The sequence below is a fragment of the Melanostigma gelatinosum genome (genome assembly GCF_949748355.1).
Source record: "Melanostigma gelatinosum genome assembly, chromosome: 5".
NCBI classification, from domain to species: domain Eukaryota; kingdom Metazoa; phylum Chordata; class Actinopteri; order Perciformes; family Zoarcidae; genus Melanostigma; species Melanostigma gelatinosum.
In genome coordinates this window covers 15321617-15327616 of record NC_136638.1, presented here as the reverse complement: position 1 = coordinate 15327616, position 6000 = coordinate 15321617, and positions in this window count along the sequence as shown.

The window sequence follows — 6000 nt, the reverse complement described above, 5'->3', positions numbered from 1 at the left end:
TATATATATATATATCTATATATATATATCTATATATATATATATATATCTATATATATCTATATATATATATATATATATATATGTATATATATATATATATATATATATATATATATATATATATATATATATATATATATATATATATATATATATATATATATTCCATCTATTCGTGGTTTCTAAAATCATAACCAGAGAAACAGAACTGAAAATGATCCATTATTATTCAACATGGCCAGTGGCTGTCAGCAATGTGTGGGCCTATTGGGAACACATGTTTATACCCAAACCTGCAGGAAATGCTTCAGTCTCATCCATGAAGCCAAATGTTCTCATTTCACTTTTAGTTCTTTGTCACATATCCAGTTGGCTATTAATGACATTTCATATTTAAGCAGTGCCCGTTTTGTGTATGCGTTTGTCCTTCTTTTAACTACGATATGGCTGTGTTAACTTAATGGAGTCGTGATGATGCATTTGAATGAGAACCTTTGTTTTGATTCGATGATATGCCTGCACACACCAGTGCAGGATCAGACCTCAATGGCCATGGCAGAGTGAGGCAGAATTTATGAAAGTATGTTGAAGTGTAACATGTAAAACCCTGATGTGCTTTAAGTGTAGGAGAGGCGTGTAGGCCACAGCTGGTAAGGAAGCCCGTTAAACAGTGACAGAGTTGAGAATCAAGCATTTGTAGTCCACGTCACCTTGACAACATTCATGTTAAATGTTGAATAAAAAATGCTACTAGAGAGAGAGAGAGAGAGAGAGAGACCAAAACCAAGTTTTTGAGGCAAAACAAGCTCTCTCCCTGGCAACAATTTCCATGTTTTCACAATGACGTCTGTCTCTATGAGGAAATGTAGTATTACATCTTCAACCTCTGGGCCATGTGTAATTTGGGCTGTGTTGGGAAATAATTCAAGCATCGGGTTGATAATAAATCTTGCATAATGTGATGATACATTCTTTTAATTCCAATATTTGTTTTTTCAGGCTCCGACCAGTTGTTACAGATTGTGTACAACATTGAGAAGAACCACAGTGACACACAGGAGATGCTTTGCTATTTGCATAACATGAGACAAAAAGGACTACGGCTTTTAAAGTTAACACCAGAAATATGCAATAAAACAGAAGTTAATGAGAAAAGAAGCTCAGATGCACCAGGAATCTGACAGATTGGTTTTTAAAAACTCTTTGTCATCATGATCTGCAGAAAGTAGAAACAGATCAGAACATAAACAGCAGGACAGGAGGGAAAAGTAGAAAACAGCATCGGACCAGCAGCCTGATTTCCAGACAAACAGGACAAGGTGGGAACAAAGCACACGATGATCTTCATTGGTGCCCAATCTGACATGTAACTGTACGTTAGGATTTTTCATTTCCTGCACATCTGGCTTGCTGTTGACACATTTTTTCTCAATTAAAACTATATTTCAATGAAATGTTTATCTTTAGCTCTATATGATATTTATCTTTATACTTTTCACATTTTAGCTTCAGTATCTTACTTTCAGTATGCTCTATACTACAAGCATCAAAATAGTATATCAATATTTCAACACCATTGATTGATATAAAAAACAGATAAATATGTATACCAGTGTAGATAATAAACACCAGAAAAGACACATAAACATGAGCATTTCAACTCAAATTAAAAACACAATTTAATTTTAGATGAGGTGTTGGTTTCAGCAACTCAACGACCCGGATCCCGTGGGACGGTTGAGCGGCGTCTCGCCAGCTGAAAATGATTAGCTCGAATTAACAGTGAGGAGAACTCCTGCCAAATAATATTCAGTCTGTCCCTCCTTGTGATTTGGTCAGTGTTGAAGATGACTGAGCTTTCTGGGACTTCAATTGAACTGAAGCAAACTTTATTTGTATTTGTGTCAGGAAAGTGTGTGTAAAGATAAACAGAGAGAGTCCACCTCTGCCAACAGTCTCAAAAGAGGAGAATCAATGTCAATGTCTCAAAACTGTCACACAATCACCATATTTGGTATGTGTTTTCAATACAACATAAGGCAGCAGACTTACAAAGAGGATTTCAAATGACCTGTATGTTAATCATAAGTACAGGTTTTGTTATAGCCATGACCTTTGACCTTTTCAATGAGATTTGCAGCTTAGCTCTTGTCCCCTCCCTTCTTTCTGCCTCTGTAAATATGCCTTTTAAGTTTGTCCGAATGTACATTTGTTAAGTTATCGAAACAAAACAGCTCTTTTAAAAATGCCAATGATATAATGAAGACGTAGTCTGCAACAGGAACATGGATCTATAGTTTTGACAGTAGATCTTGCCAGCATGTTGTAACAAAAGCATCAAGGAGTGCCAGATCTCTTTAAGCGTTTTAAGGGACCACTGTAAAATCACTCATTGTTATCTTGAAGTCAATGGAATGTGGTCTGTTGTGTGTCAGCAGTGAGTCAGAATAAAGTCTCAGCTGTGTGAACTGGACTTCTTCACTTGTACTTTGTCGTGACCGGGAGTCATGGATGAGTTTGCCTCAGCTCTAATCACATGCACATGCACATATTTAAGCAAAACCTGGAAACACACACACACACACACACACACACACACACTGAAACATAAATAAATGGCCAATTTTCCATAATACACAGTTACACATACATTTTGCCAAACAACAGGCAAATACGAATAGAAGTTTGCCAACAATTTCACATTTCAGCAGGAGAGATCAATCATTAGTGCTGCATGTTAAAATCCACCTGAGTATTCAGAGCAGAACAAGGCTTCTTGCCCATGGGCAAAGCTGCTGGCTGACACGAGTGATACGTCAGTGCTCTCCTTAACTGCAAAGTAATAACATCAAGCTAAGGTGGAGTTATTGGGTGGCGAAGAATGACGCATGAATCATTTTGAATCCCTCAGGTTAAGGATATTAATTCATTGTTGATGGGTGCTACTTCAGGACAGTGCTGTGTGTCAGCACTTCACTTTCACTTGACACATTAAGACAGTGGCCCCAATACTTCTGAATCTGCCTTGGACCGGTTCATAGAAATGCTGATCATGATATATTAAAGCTGTTCTCACTGTACAGGGTGTGCTTCCTTTAGATATTTATTGATATAACATCTTATTTCATTGAGCCGATGATGTGCAGATATACATGTATAAAGCCCAGAAGTGACTCCAAAAGCTGGCCCCACTGCACAGATGGTAATCATAATAACAGACTGTTCTACAGCTATTTACAGGCATTCAAATCCATCCACGCAAATACGGCTATTTCTTGCTGTCCTTACCCCTGATATTATTTTAAACCTTCAATAACAAGTTATGAGCACAATTGACGTCCCCCTTTAAAAAGTTGATATGGCGAACAGTTGCTTATTTGCTCATCCAGAAGTTACAGAGGAACATTATCGTTCATGTTTTGAGTCGTGTTTCTGGTGAATGTAAGTCCAGTGTGCACTACATTTTAGCTCTGCTTTTGGTCTCCTCCAACTGTTGAGGGAAATATCTGGCTCAACACTGGTCAAAAAAGCTCACCAGCTTCTCTTCAAGGAGACTGAGGAAAGTCCACGTGTCTCCTCAGATTCTGGCGAACTTCTACCACGACATCTTCGTGAGCATCTTCACCAAATGCATCACAGTATGGTAGAGCAACTGCTCTGTCTCGGACTAGAAAGCACCACACAGGGTGCGGAAAACTGCCCGACGCCTCTGGGAGGCGCTGCAGGACTCTCTGTGCCAGGACCAGCAGATTCAGCACCAGCAGATTCAGGACCAGCAGATTCAGGACCAGCAGATACAGGACCAGCAGATTCAGGACCAGCAGATTCAAGACCAGCAGATTCAGGACCAGCTTCTTCCTCTCAGCTGTCACCTTGACAGTACTCTACAATTAAGCAGCTACCGACCAAGACCAAGTATTCCTTCCCATATTACGTTGTTTTTCACAGAGCTTTATGTGACCCGGAGCCAGATTGTATTAGTGAACTATCCTTGCTGTCCTCTTTGGCCTCTCAGGTCCACTAGTTTTGGTCTATGGCTGTTTACAGTTTAGGTTACAAAACCAAACTGTAGTGTAAAACTGTGTTGCCTCTGTTCTGGAAAATGTTTGTCTTTTAAGATCTGCTGGCATTTAATGCTTATCTATTTTATATCTATATCTATCTTATCTATTATGAACAGATTATTATTGAGGATGTAGGTGCTCTTTGGCCTCAGCTCTTAAGAATTTATACTGGCTAAAGTGTTGCTGTTTCCCAACAGTGTATAAAGTGCTGATATAACATCCAGAGCATGTCCGCAGCTCTTCATTCAAATGGAGCAGAGGTTAGACAACATCTATTTTAATCTTTTTATATTGAAGTCCAATCTGTCGGCTCATCTCATTCACTTTGTCTAAATTGAAAGAAAACTCTGGCGAAGCCTCCAAATGCCATGAGACAAGGTTAAGATAATTAGATCAAGAATGCAAGTGCAAAATAATGACAAAAATATTTAACCATTTTAAATATAAAATATTAAAACCATTTAATAATTTTGAGGTGTAATTCATTTTGCATATCTTAAAACAATGAAGCACTGAGACAATCCCTATCAATCAAGTTCAGTTTGTGATGCCACCTCCATTCGAATGAGGACATTTGGCTTTCACTTGGCTTCTGTCTGTGTGGCTGTGATTGAGATACAGATATACAAACAGACAGATGGAGAGAGTCCTCTTCAGTCTGAGCATCTTGCTTTTTTTGGGTCTCTCCCTGTTATTGACAGTTGGTTGGCAGCACTGGTTTGACGGAATTTATTTCCAAAAAAAAGAGTTTTTTGCTAGTGCATGACTGTAAGTTAATTATTGATTGCACCTGATGGACAATACCTTTGTAAGCGCATGTTGGCAAAAACTATGCAAGAATACATATTGAATCATTAATTTTATGTTTCAAAACTCTCACACTTTGGAATCTTCTTTTTTAATAAAATTTAATTTCAGGTCCCAGTGAAACAGAAGTCAGAGCGTCTTTAGCTTTTGTACGGGGAGTATTCCAAACAGAATATTTGAGCAATGCACACAAGAGGGATTTAAACTAAGCCCGTCACATTTGACTGGACTGCTATAAGTGGCGGGTGTAGAATGTAGCACGATAAGGAGCTGCAAAGGACTTCTCAACATCGTTTCCTCATATAATGGTTCATATATCATACGAAAAGATATTGCTTATTTGACGTGCATTTTCCTGCAAAAGCCAGCAATACATGTCCATTTCTGTTCATCACATGCACGGCCCCTTCTCAGTACACTTCAGTCTTCACAGGAAACCACTCAGTTGTGTTTAGGCAACAAAACCACTGAGTTAGGTGTTGGAAAAGATCGTTGTTTGGTTTAAATAACTTCGGAAGTGCCCTTACAGAAGTATGCAAGTTATGTGACGAATAAATCAACATTGACTTCTCAGTTCACACGGCAAACAAACATACTTCTTCGTTCATGATAACGTGGAAAACATACAATGTCATTGGCACCGTGGAGCTGCTCTGTGGCCACCAGATCAGACTGTGGTTGTACTGGTGTAAGAAATTTGAGCAAAGAACTGTGTGTTATAGAATAAGTAGATATAATAAAAGTGTTTAATAATTCATAATTAAGAATTCATAATTAGTCATAATCATAAGTGTTTTGGAAATGCATAATTAAGATAAGCATAAAGTGTTTTAGGATAAGCAGCTAGAAGTAGAATTTGAGACATGAAGCTTTTGCCAAAGTTGCAAAGTTGCAGAAGTTTAACATTTATACTGAAGGATTATTATAGAAGGGATTAAGCAATAACTGACAGTCTTTGAATGTGTTAGAATGTGTTTGAATGAGCTCAGGGAAAGAGTCATGAAGACAGGCATTTACAGAAGTGCACAGGGAAGTTAGCCAATAGGAATTGGGATAAACGGAAGAGGAGGAGTTGCGAACGGATATGAGGGCGGGAGATAGAAAGTGTTTTTCTGCCTCTTTTAGC